This window comes from Neolamprologus multifasciatus, chromosome 10 (genome assembly GCF_963576455.1).
Source record: "Neolamprologus multifasciatus chromosome 10, fNeoMul1.2, whole genome shotgun sequence".
Classification (NCBI taxonomy): Eukaryota; Metazoa; Chordata; class Actinopteri; order Cichliformes; family Cichlidae; genus Neolamprologus; species Neolamprologus multifasciatus.
In genome coordinates this window covers 32,812,510-32,826,760 of record NC_140448.1, presented here as the reverse complement: position 1 = coordinate 32,826,760, position 14,251 = coordinate 32,812,510, and the positions used below count along the sequence as shown (strand labels likewise).

Here is a 14,251-nt window from a genome sequence, read left to right as displayed (position 1 = left end):
CCCATAGCATGATGTTTCCACCCCCATGCTTCACAGTAGGTATGGTGTTCTTGGGATGCAACTCAGTATTCTTCTTCCTCCAAACACGAAGAGTTGAGTTTATACCAAAAAGTTCTACTTTGGTTTCATCTGACCACATGACATTCTCCCAATCCTCTGCTGTATCATCCATGTGCTCTCTGGCAAACTTCAGACGGGCCTGGACATGCACTGGCTTCAGCAGCGGAACACGTCTGGCACTGCGGGATTTGATTCCCTGCCGTTGTAGTGTGTTACTGATGGTGACCTTTGTTACTTTGGTTCCAGCTCTCTGCAGGTCATTCACCAGGTCCCCCCGTGTGGTTCTGGGGTCTTTGCTCACCGTTCTCATGATCATTTTGACCCCACGGGATGAGATCTTGCGTGGAGCCCCAGATCGAGGGAGATTATCAGTGGTCTTGTATGTCTTCCATTTTCTGATGATTGCTCCCACAGTTGATTTTTTCACACCAAGCTGCTTGCCTATTGTAGATTCACTCTTCCCAGTCTGGTGCAGGTCTACAATTCTTTTCCTGGTGTCCTTCGAAAGCTCTTTGGTCTTGGCCATGGCGGAGTTTGGAGTCTGACTGGTTGAGGCTGTGGACAGGTGTCTTTTATACAGATGATGAGGTCAAACAGGTGCCATTCATACAGGTAAAGAGTGGGGGACAGAAAAGCTTCTTACAGAAGACGTTACAGGTCTGTGAGAGCCAGGGATTTTCCTTGTTTGAGGTGACCAAATACTTATTTTCCACCCTGATTTACGAAGAAATTCTTTACAAATCCTACCATGTGAATTTATGGATTTTTTTTTCACATTCTTTCTCTCACAGTTGAAGTGTACCTCTGGTGCAAATTACTGACCTCTGTCATCATTTTAAGTGGGGGAACTTGCACAATCGGTGGCTGACTAAATACGTTTTTGCCCCACTGTAAAGGTCAAAGGTCACTCTTTCGAGGATGCCAATGTTCACATTTTGGACAGAGAGGACAGATGGTTTGAAAGAGGAGTGAAAGAAGCATCTATGTCCACTGTGAGCGACCATCTTTGAACAGAGGCGGTGGTTTACGACACCAACTCTCTGCCATCTATAATCCAGTTTTGAGTTCCCTCCCCAGACGCCTTAACGCCCACTCACATCCTGGGCCACCTGACCTCAGGAATTCGCATGATAGGGTGGGGCCAGGTTTCACAATGAGCTCACCCGAAACCCTGGCTGATTGGGACCCACACCCAGTTTCACACCTAGGCTCATGTGATTAGAGGATCATCAGGGGGTCCTTTGTACCTCTTTGGGGGGAAACACCCACTAGGTTTAAATCTGGGACTCTCCACCAGTGAACTGAAGAAGCTTCTTGGATGAGAGGTGAAACGTCTTCAAGCAACTTAAAGAAGTCCAGACGCTTTTCTTTGCAAGCTCCTTTGACTTTAAACAATATGGAATCAACTATAGGCTATTAATGTATTACTCCTATACTATAATGTTCAAGTTATCATGTCCCTGGGGCGAGGAGGGGGGTTGTAAGTAAACTGGAAAAAAATAATGCAGACATGTGATAGTCACATGAAAAGGTGTGACTACAGAGCGTATATACACAACCACAGCCCTCTAACCTATTAATTTCCTGCAGGAGGAGGATGAGCTGAAATGAGCTTTGTGGATCTTTCTGTTTTAAATGTTGGAATACTTTTTTGTGTTTTATTTCCACTGAAGATGTTAAAAACTGAATTTCTTTATTGAAATGTTACTTGCAAATCTGTCTCTGACCAATGTTGCTGCTAACCAGCAGTATCAAGGGGTTTTGGAAAGAGTTTTATTTTCCACTCTGACTACACTGCCATGTTGTTTATTTCTCTTCATCAATGGAATCATGCTTTTTACTTTAAGGAGTAAAGCTTTGTTCTGTGAGACGTCGCGATACATTCTCCTGTATAACCTTCTGTTTGCAGACACAGTACAGATGGCACTGAGTCAGTTATTGTATATTATTGCTGCTTGTAGGATGACACTAACATATCCTGTATGTGGTTTTCTCACCATGCTTGCCAAACTTACAACTGTGGTCTCTCCTGTCACGCTGGTGGTGATGTCTCTGGAGAGATATGTTGCTGTGTGCTACCCACTGAGGCATGCTAGCATCATCACTATCACCAACACAGGTGTGGCCATCATTGTGATTTGGGCCATCGGTTCACTAAATATATTGACTCGAGTTCTTCTGCTGTTAGAGTTTCCTTTTGAAGCCCTTGATAGTCTGCAGATGAAAGACTTTTGCTCTGAAATAGCAATGTCTGGTGGGTCTATGTCTGATGATTACAACAAAGCCTTCACATGTGTTCTGTTTATTTCAGCAAGTGTGGCAATCACATGCTCTTATATTGGTGTTATAGTAGCAGCCAGGTCGGCCTCCACAGATAAAGCTTCAGCCCGTAAGGCTTGTAACACACTGCTGCTACATCTGGTGCAGCTGGGTCTCAGTCTTTCTTCAACCATTTATAACCCACTACTCACAGCACTTGCAAGAGTTTTAACAAGGATAGTGTTTGTGCGCATCCAGGTTGTTTTTTTATGTTTGTATTTTCATTTTCCCCAGATGTCTGAGTTCACTGATTTATGGTATCAGAGATCAAAGCATCAGACCTGTGCTCATATATTATCTTTGCTGTCGACTGAAATACTCAGTCATACAGCCGAGACTGAAGGCTGTGAAATAGAGAGTTAGTCAGAGTGTACACCACACTTACAAGCATACAAACCTCAAAGTACCGTACTGCAATTCTGGATAACTCCTTCTGTTACTGACTTGACTTTTGAATTTTTATTGAAAACCATACAGTTGTCAAATGACACAATTGAGGAATTATTTGCTGCTGTTTACTAAAGGAACATAATTCTTTATAATTCTCTCAAATTATTACATGCTTTGGTAAAACAGGAAAGAGCGTCACATTTGTTTAACCCCGTAATCTGTGTACAGCCACTCTATCTCAAGCACTGCTCAGGCAAAGAAAGTGCAGCAATTTTTAATTAGATGTAATTGGCCTACATTTGTGCTACTTCTAAACCTGCAGTTTAGCCTTGGAATTACTGTAGGTGTCCTATAGGGTTTTCTTTGCGTTCCAAGTTGTGCAAATAAATTCAGCACTTTGGAAAACTAAAGGTGCTTTGTGTTGGTAAAGTTGTTCTCGGCTATCAGTCTTGAATAATTTGGTGAATTTTCAATCAACAAAAAGTCTTAAATAGTTTGATCACAGACTTTTTGTATATTGTATGGTGTTCACACTATTACATAAATCGTCTTGAGGTGACCTTTGGGACTTTGTGATATATATATAGCTGCACTTTGCTTATTTACAGCTGCCAAAATGGCATACCGGCAACATGTGAGCACACCTTAAATAACCCAGCCTTACAGGTCTGCAGTTGAAAGCTTTTATTCAGGCAGCAGTGTGAGGTGAAGGATTCTCTGCAAGATACATGTAGATGTCACCAAACAGGGGCTGGGGGAGAATATGGATCACGAGTCCCCGAAATGTATAGTTTCTCCTTATATCGTAGCTTTTTTTCCATGAACAGATGATCTGAGTGGTCTTGATTCAGGACAGGTGAGATTTTTATTCTACTGGACAGCTCATGTGTGAGTCAGTCATGTGACTGAAAACTATGGATTCAAAATTGAAAAACAAAACAAAAACAAAAAACAATGATGCCATTGGATGAGGTGGAAAATTAAGTTATAATGTGCTAACTTTGCAGGGCTTAACATATGTTCACATTAAATAATGATGGTTTGTCAATGCATGAGATGACTGTTGCTGTGGTTTGGTGCTATATAAATAAACTTAATTACATTTACAACATTACAATAATATTACCTATTCGATTTCAATAATGTATCCACCATCTGAGTTACAGCACAGTCCTTTTCTAAAGTTTTCTACAGTTTCCATATCTTCTCTCTCTGCTTATATAAGCTTATATTATGAAATATGTGATGAATAGGACAGAAAATAGAAATTATGAAACTCATTACTCATTACATGAGTTTAAGTAGTTTAAACCCGCCTCTGACTTCCCTCACTGCTTACTGTAAAATCCAACCAAGTATAACTAGCTTTTCCTAGTAAAAGGTCCTGGAATAGTCTTATTGTCAATCTTTGGAAACAGTCGCGACAGAGTTCAGCAGTTTCCTCTTTAAACAGCACTCCTGTTTTTTTCAGCACACCACTAAATGCCCAGGTTGCTATCTCTATACCCCGTACCTGTCAGTTCTCTTAGTTGTCGCTCTGTCCCCCTTTAATGGCTAGACCATATCAGGCATGACCACTGGGTTCGGGCAATTGACATAACATAAAAATCCTACAGACTATTACTAAAGCTAATCCTCCCATTACTTTATTACTTTGTGCTCACACCATAAGCTCTGTCTAACGAGCTTTCGGCCTTCTTTACAATTTAAACAACTAATCTTCTGGGACAGGCGATTCTCTGGGATCTATGCTTCTTTTAGATCACTGTGTCCCCCTTTGTTAGCCAGATCCGTTCGGTCTGGTGCTTCCTGGATTCTCGCCAACCCCTTCATGGTTTTGCTGTGGTTCTGGAATCTGCTCCTTCTGTAAAGGACAGAAAAGGCAAACACCTCTCGGTGAAGCCTCAATAAGCTAATGTGTTCATTCCTTGTTCTTTTAGCTATTCAAAGTTGGCTCAGAATATCATGTTTGGGACTCTCTGATCTACAGGATTAGTCTAATTATTATAAATGTGTGTAAGTGTGTTTGCATTTACCGCTCTGCACTCTAAGTCCTTCATTATTGTCATGTGTGTATGAAAATAATTATAACCGCTTATTTTAGTAAAAGAAATCAAAAAGAAATCAAACATTTTCAATCTTAACATCTTCCCTTCTTTCACAAAAGCATATGTTTCATTCAGCCTGCTGTCCCACAGTTTCCCCTTCAGTGTGGTACTCAGCTTCTCATGAACACATGCATTTTATCTTCTAAACGGGATTCAGTTTATTTTTAACCAGTTAAGCTTAAATATGAAAATAGTTTTATCATACCTAAATTATCAAACACAGAAAAGATCATACACTGATCATGGAACCCATTGTTTCAAATTAAACCTAAAATGTCATAAAATAACATTTTCATGTGTCAAACAGAAGGAAAATGCTTCACCACATCTACGAAATTAAAAGAAAAAAGGTTAGTCATATGATTTCTCAGAAAACCTCAGAAATTCTCCTCTAGAGTAAACTTCCTCCAGGCCTGCAAACCTGTATTAAGAAATGAAGTCAGTTTAATTATCATGTAAAATCTCTTCTCGAGCTTTCTTCCACACCGCCCATGCCTGAATACAAAACCTGTTGATTAATATGAACTTCACATTTGCAACCCCTTTTTTCATTTTCTTGTGTTTTTCCACTTTAGCATTTCCCAACAATGACCCAATCACAGCCAGTCTTTGTCTCAGTATCCAGTCAGTCAAAACTTTAGTCCACATCCTCAGTCCAGTCACAGTCCAGTCACACACACTCATTCACCTGCATTCAAACTAGATATTGCTGATAGTGGAGTCCCGTGCGCGAGCTATTCCAGCCTCCATCACCAGCAAGATCACGTCATCATTTTTAAAAGGAAAAACAATTCTTTATGATCTTGGACTGGATTGACTCGCTGCAATCCTTTTAGACAGGGACTCACACTCTGATCGGGTCCCCACAGGCAGCCTTCTCCTGAGAGAAAAATGAGAGAGAGAGAGCTGATTATTAAATCGTCAAAACATAAAACAACCATAAGGGTGACACCTGACAGGTTTCCTCTAAGTGCACTGTTACAAAAATATTGGGCCCAGTTCTGGACATGTCCATGTATAGAAACTCTCTCTGTTAAAATAAGAAGACAACCCAAACCTAACTGGCAGAATCAACCTATCACTAAACAAAAAACCCTAAATCTGCCAGATTAATCACAGAAAAGTTTTGGTTCCTAGTGTAACAATTAGAGATGGCACGATACCACTTTTTTATGTCCGATACCGATACCGATATCATAAATTTGGATATCTGCCGATACCGATATGAATCCGATATAGTGTGTTTTTTAATCAACAAAACATTTTTTTAATATCTTGCTGCATTTTGTATAAGTTTATACTCAAGTTTAAATAAACAACAACACTAAAGCTATTCTGTTATACCTGTATGTAAAAAATACACTGCGTCCAAAATATTTCATAGTTCAGCAACACTGATCAATCTAATAAAGTTAAACCTGCTCCATCCTCCCTATTCTGGTATTTTAAAGAGTACTTAGCAGAAATATTAAGCAACCTAACTAATAGGGTTGCAAACTCCCAGCAAAAAACAAACAAACCACCCTCCACCTCATGATGCTTAATCGATGTAATCAAATTTAATTTGATGCAGGGGGAAAATGCACAAAAATAAATTATTTTTCAAGAATAATTAAATAGATTCAACATCTTTCTTCAACAGAATTGCAGACTGCACAGATGGTATCTTCCCAAAGGAAAAAGTACTACAGCTTACTAGGGTATATTAGACTTAACAGTTACTATATACAGTAATGGACTTCTATATATTTTACACAAGATTAAAACTTTGGGTGTAAGAGTCAGATAATTATTTATTAAAAACTAGACATTTTAAATGAGAATAAGAAAGAAAAGTATGTCTTTGTGCCCCCTTTTCCCTGTTCATGCCCTATCGGCCCCCCCTGGCTAAACTTTGCTAGATCCGCCCCTGCACAATTACCAGCCGTCAGCTGCATAGAAAAAGATCCTGGTGTTGAAAGTAATATTAAATAAATTCTAACAACAGCTTATCAAGCTTAATAGTGCTGCTGTTGTTCAGCCGCTGGTTTCCTCTTTCTGGTGAGAAGTGGGACAAAAACAAAGAAGAGAGACGGACTCGCGACAGAAAAGCCGATCAGCTGATCATTAAGCAGTTTCACGATTGAAGTAGCAGGAGAGAGAGAGAGAGAGAGAGGCAGTCGCTCCAGGTATGGTTGTTAAGCTTAAGGTGGAATGCTTTACAGACATTCAGAGATGAACTGCTGGTTTGCTAGCAAGGCTACAAATACACACAGCCGCTCTATCACGTGATGCACACTGCTGCTACGTGCTACGGTTATGAGCAGAGTTACGCTGTGTAGCAAGTTTTGTGAGGTGCTTTTTTGATATTTAATGGATCGGATTACATTTTTCATTTCTCGCCGATATCCGATCCAGTAATTTGGGTCAGTATCGGACCGATACCGATACGTAATATCGGATCGGTCCATCTCTAGTAACAATATGTTATGGGGATTAGAACTTCGGGTGCCATGAAAGATGCTACTCCTGCCTTACAGTTTTTCTCCATTGGTTTGGCTCATTTCTCGAAACAGAAATTACATTCTCAAAACTCTAAGATCATTTGGCAAAACATTCTTATATGGAAGAAATATAGTATAATCAGAATTCAAGTATTTTTAGACATTGAATTTATAACACTGAATTTTTATCTTCCAAAATTCACCTGCAAAAAATTCACCTGCAAAAATTCACCTGCAAAAAATTCACCTGCAAAAATTCACCTGCAAAAGTGATGAACTTTTGACCTAAGCCAGAGCAATCAGCACTAGATCGAGTCGAGCGGCTCTCAGCCAATTAAATTACGCTGTTTGATCACATGACACCGTTAGCCAACAGTGTGTCTCCTAAAAGAGAGCTGTTTAAAGGTGACGTGATTAAGTTTTTCTCCTAAATAGAGATCATTACAGAACGCCTAGTCCTACTTAAAATCCCATTTATTTTTATTTTATTTTATCATCTACTCGAACTAAGGAAAACGTTTGACTAACTCAAAGACAATTCCACGCCTCCCCTGCCTGTCTGCAGAGGCAGTTTTGAATTTAGGAGCAGCAAGATGGAAGCGGCAAACCCTGGCGGTCCTCCGGTAAGTATATTGTTTTTCATCTTCAAGTTTGTCTTTTGCAACGTTAATTTTATTTAAATTATCCGGTAGCAGGAAGATGGGAGACTCGTGTTTCACTGGAATAGTGGTGAATTAAAACATCCTTTGTTGTGGAAATTTAGGTGTAAATGCATCCATACAGGCGAGACAGAGGCAGACCAGACAGTGAAGAAAACAAGGCAAACATTAGAAATATTAAAACGGAAATATAGGATTAATATAACATACAATTAGGGAAAATGTAAGGAACACAATGTAAATGATATTGTAAAGTCATTAAAACAGCATACTCTGATTAAAAGAAACATGTAATTGGGTAGGGTGATATTATTAATAATAATAATAATAATAATAAAAAACATGTACAAGATGGGTATGTATACTTGTACCCAGAATTTAACAACTATAAAGTTGTAGCATGCCAGTACCTTACCCCATCCATTATATCCACACTTTCAGAAAAGGATATGGTCAATATCTTTACAAATACTATCTAAACTTAAACGGGATATTCCCTCTGCTTCTTCTGCTTCTCGTATACACCCTCAGGGTTTGTGATCAGCCAGCGGCTGATATAATTAATCCTGTAAAATAATATTCTTTCGGTTTATGAATCTGTTTGCATGGATTTCTTAATCCGTTTCCACTGTTAGCAGAAGTTGTGCATGCAGTTTTGGTGTGCTGCTCTCCAAGACTACAAGCTGCGTTAAAGTTGGAAGTAACTGGCCGATGTTCCACTGTTGAAGATCAGCTGTGCCCATTTGTTGCACATTGTGGGAATGGAGAAGTTGAGGCCCTTGCAGGCTACCCACAATTTCCCCAAACTGAGCGATTATACATCTTGCTTCCATGTTTGTATCTTGTGTCACTAAAAATACATTTTATTTTAATTTTATACATTGATTAATGACCTGCAGAACCTCTTTATCATATTAAGTGATTCATAATTGTCACTTTATGCTTTCTCCATCTCTAAAGTGATGACATCCTTGCATTACATCCTTTAGGTTCATTTTCTGCAGGCAGGTTTCTGACAGAGAACAGGCAGATTTACACTATAACCTGCAGCATTCTATAGGTGGACACATAAAGAAATGAAAAATTACATGTATGCGCTAACTTTCTAAACACTTTGTTACATTTATGATAAAGTAGATTAAACACATTTATGTCGGCCTTGGCTCATAGTTCTTGTCTTTAAATGAACTTTGTCTGTTTCAGGTCCTGCACTCTCAAAGACTGAATGGACCAGCATTGCAGCATGGGTCTCTGTGAGCATCACAGGGAAGGTTGAAGCCGCCACTGCACGTCACTGCTCTTTTGTTTAAAGTAGAAGCAGCAGTGTTGATCTGTGGCACAAGGACTGTTACAGATGAACCTGCATGCTGGGTTTTGCTGGGTAACGTGACCAAGATACAGTCAGAGGTTGGCCATAAGATAGACTTCTCTTCAGCTGCCCAAAAAAAGGCTCTTGATCAAAACATAAACAGACCATCTGTAGTGACAGGTAAAAGGAGCCGTCCTCAAAAAAGAAAAATCCCACCTGCTACTGTGGAGGAGTTTGTCACTGCTATAATGCCATAATGTTTTATCTAGGGGTCTAGATTTGTGCCTTGTAGTGCACTGCCGTGTAAATAATTTGCATTTACTGAATATGTACTGACTGAGTCCCACTGTTAAAAATTGAATAAAGAAACAAACAAATTTTTTGCCTTTTTTTATTATTATTTAAAACCACTTTATAGAACATCACATCAGTTACATGTAGATATCCATGTCACTGGAGCATTTTGATTCAATAAACAGTAAAAGGTGAGCTGTGAAGACCAAGGACAAGTGCAGTTCACAGGTTTTCTCTCTAAGGAATCCCAGAAGATTGCATGGTGTCCATTGCCCAGCAGTTGTTCCCAGGACATATGGACTCAACCTCAACAATCCCTCACACTGAGCAGCATGAAGTGGACAGTGCAGAGGAAAAACTCCCCCTTTAACCATAAGAACCCTCCAGCCAGAACCAGAACCCGGTTCAGTACCAGCAGCCATCTGGGTTTGGAGGAGAGAGACACATGAACTACCAAAAGTATATTTTTTTTATGTGATTGACTGTCTTGTTGTAATTCAAGCCTGAGTGTAGAGCAGGTAAGATAAAGTTTGCATCCTAAATTCCATGCAGAGTGTTTAGTTTATGACTTTTCACCTGGTCATTTCTTGATGAACGGATGGTCTTTCAGGGTTGACCAAGCTGGTACCCTGGCCACCTTGACTCTGTTTCTCTGCAAGATGTTGCAAAAACAAAATCATATGGAGACAATATTGGACACAAAAAATATATAACAATTTAGTTAAATGTAGCATTAACTCATAAGTCTTGCTAAAGTAACCTTGTATTATGATTCATCACAGCAGCAGTTCGGTTGGATGATGTCAGCAAACTGCAGCAAGTGTCTTGCTGACTGAATAATTTCATCTTGCATAATCTGAAACAAACATAAAGACAGAAACCAATTTATAAATTAACGTTCGATAAAATCTAAGAATTAATCATTTATTAGATACCAATATGAATATGTCTACCATAAAACTTCTGTGGAGCAAAGTTACATTCAATCAAGATGGTCTGGCATGGAAACACTAAATGTACAAGGATGCAAAAACACGTCAGACACATCCACTATGAACTAAGAGCGAGCGACTTAGGTGTGCAAAAGATTCTAAACTAGAAGTTCTTAAATAAGACGCAGGAGATGAGATTACAGCTACCATGCTGAGAGCGCAACTTAACTTTTCCTATTAAAAACCACTATGAGCGAGCATTTAGCCGCAATACTAAGGAACTACACTTCTTCTTTGAAGGCACTATGAACGAAAATACACTGTGTTCCTATGGACACACATTCAAACGCTTCAAAGACATGAAAGAGACTTTAGACTCTAACAGGCTCAAACACACGAACTGAAAACGAGGTACTAGTAATCGGTTAAATGGGTGGTGAGGTCCAAGAGGGAGTCTTTGAGCTGTCGTGGACCAAAGAGGGGAACCCGACACCAGATAACATGCGGAGCAGCAACCGTGAAATGAAGCCAGAGAGGAATATGTGGCAAAAACACATGTAATGAGGGAGACAGGTGTGAGGAGGTGTTCCAGCCGTTACAACAGTGTGGTGAAATGTAACCGGTCTTACTTTTTTGCTGGAGGAAACAAGGCGTGGAGGGGGGTAAGTGATCCGAATATAAAAACAGGAGAGTCCAGAGAATAACTCCGTGAATATCTGAGGCTGGGCAAGGGGCAGGTAGGTAAAGAGGTGCGGAGGATCTGCGAGTGATCAGCGGATTAACGGGCCAGTGTCGCAGTGGGGAGCAGCGATATCCAGTGGATTACTGTGAGGACAGAAAATAACGTTAGCACGAGAATATCTATGACTATGTTTCTTCATTGATTATAGAAGCCTTCACCAACGTGAGTTAGCAGACGTTTCTGGCGATGAGTTCTTGAGAACGCTGATCATAAAAAGCCTGCAGCCTAATTACTCTCAGGCGTAATGATGACAAGGAAATAGGGCCTCCCCCTGAGGTGGAATCACCAGGACGCAGAAAAGTTTGAGCATTCACCCAGACCATGACAGAGGTCTGGGATGCGGGGCCTCCCTGCTACTGTGGAGCCGGGGACGGTCTGCTTGTCTCCACCCCAGGGAAAAGGGTAACATCTCCTGGGTCTAGGTGCAGTTTCCCTCTCTGGGGGCAAGGCTACCTGGCCCTGGGGTATAGGGTATGTTTGGGGAGGAGTGGTTGTGTGTACAGTGTCCATTTGTGTCTGTCTCTGCTTTGGGTGAAGTGTCGAGTATCTGTATATGTGTGCATGAGGGTGGGACACATTTGTGTCTGTTTGTTCCTGTACGTCTGTGTCTATATGTCAGGTTGGGTCACCTCAGGCCCTCCAAGATATGTAGGCCTTTCTCTCTTTTCCACACTCTGATGCCCTCAGATGTCGGTACGTTGGTGGTTCTTGGTGTCCTGGACTGGCGCTCAGGCGTGCACCAACTTACACCTGGTGGCTGCTTGGCGGGGCCTGGCCACCGTGGCTCGGTTGGGCCCTTCCAGGGGCCTCTGAGCCTGGGCTCGGTCCACTCTGGCGCCATCCCAAAGTATTCAGAAGTATGTTACTCTCATTGAGTAACGTGATGGAATATGTTACAAAATACATTTTGGAGCATGTATTCTGTTATCTGTAGTAGAATAGGTAAAAGTAACCTTCCCAACAATGCTGGTTTGTGAACAAGGGTGTTCACAGACACAAACTACACCTTTCTTGGCTGCTACCTCAAAGTACACTGTGCACTGTTGGTCTTGCGTGATGCACCATAACATTCAATAATTAGTAGTCTACTGTAATTTACACCTTAGCTAGATTATTGTAATGGTGTTGTGTCTATGTTGATCTCTTTTTTGCTTGTTTTCTCTTTTGTTTCTTTTTTCTTTTCTTATCAAGTGATCGGTTAATTTTTTTAATGTGCACTTTCTCACTGTCCCTCTTCCCCTCTGTTTTTCTTCCTCCCTCTCTTACTTTCTTCTCCATTTCCTATCCTCCAGTCATATCTGTCCAATCTGTAAGAACTGAAAATAAAATAAACAAATAATAATAACAAAGTTGGACCAATATGGCAAGGCCGTGATGATCCACTTGCCAAGTAAATCTGTTGGCATCTTCTTTGGCCTTCAGACAGAAATTCTGATGGCTACAGAACCAAACGGGATGGGCAAAAACAAAGAAGAATGTTTACATTGCTCATTAGTGATCATTGTCATGTGACACTGCAACTGAGTGTCACATGACACTGCAAGGTTGCGAGGACAGAACGAATAAATTGTATGCAATGTCAGACCAACTCTGTAGAAGAGCTCTGCCAACAATGGGCAAACACAGATCCTGACCTGATGACTGCTGGTAGGAACAGTAAAATCTTTTTGTGGGACTGGGATTTTTATCAACCACCAGCCTTTTGTGAGATATTTTAATGTTTTTTCTCCTTTATGAATACAGCAATTATTGGGATTCTGTGCTACATTGACTTCAACAGATTTATGTTTTACATGTCATAAATTTTCTGCAATGTCAAATGTATCTCAGTCTTACACTAACATGTCTATTGAAGTGCAGTATCAGGACCTACTGAGGGTAATTATTGTTTCCACTCTGTCAACAGTTCCATCTTTTATTTTTCTCTTCCTTAATGGGACCATGTTGTTCACACTGAGGAGTAAGCCGGTGTTTCGTGACACTCCCCGTTACATTCTTCTGTATAACCTCCTTTTTGCAGACACTGTGCAGCTGGCACAGAGTCAGGTTCTTTTCCTGCTCTCTATTTTTAAAGTAAAATTGCCATATCCTGTATGTGTATGTCTCAGCTTGCTGGCCAATCTCACCACTGGGATCTCCCCTCTCACCCTTTCGGTGATGCCTCTGGAGAGATATGTAGCTGTGTGCTACCCACTGAGGTATCCTACCATCATCACCATCAGAAACACAGGGGCTGCTATCATTGTGATTTGGATTATCAGTTCACTAAATAATCTCACTCGATTCATCTTTTTTTCCCATTTGAAGTGTTGAAAAACCTGCAGATGAAAGACAGTTGTTCTACAATAGCTCTATTACTCGGGAGAAGGTCCTGATCAATATGATACCGCTTTCACATGTTAGTGTTTGTATCAGCTGGTGTGGCAGTCATTTTTTCTTATATCGGTGTGATATTAGCTGCCAGGTTGGCCTCTGCAAACAAAGCTTTAGCACGTAGAGCTCGAAACACTCTGCTGTTGAATATGATGCAGCTGTGCCTGAGTCTCTCCTCTACTATTAATAACCCTTTGCTCACAGCCCTTTCAAGAACTGTAACAATGACAGTATTTTCATGGTTCAGAATGTATTTTATTTGTGCTTTATTATCTTACCCAGATGCCATGAGTTCTCTAGTCTATGGGCTAAGAGATCAGACCATCAGACCTGTCCTCATGTACCACCTATGCTGTCATCAGAAACAAAGTCAGTAACTTGCATATTTCACCTGGAATCTGAAATGGTTTAATAAAAGTAAGCCTTCAGATTATCTGCTGGGTTTCTGCAAGATGTACACTCTCATATTAAACTGATCCAGACTGGAGTACACTGTTAATTATTTCAAATATAAAATTCAGCTTTTTGCCAAACTCTTTCTTGTTCTTGATCCTGCTGCTGATTGGAAAATTAAAGTCATTG

The 14,251-nt window shown here is 40.4% G+C and overlaps 2 pseudogenes; both read left to right on the top strand.

Annotated features, from left to right (window-relative positions):
• The first annotated feature begins 1,657 nt into the window (after positions 1 to 1,657).
• LOC146510602 (odorant receptor 131-2-like) lies at positions 1,658 to 2,843 on the top strand (annotated as a pseudogene).
• Positions 2,844 to 12,829: 9,986 nt separating this feature from the next.
• On the top strand, positions 12,830 to 14,046 carry LOC146510601 (odorant receptor 131-2-like; annotated as a pseudogene).
• Positions 14,047 to 14,251: the final 205 nt, after the last annotated feature.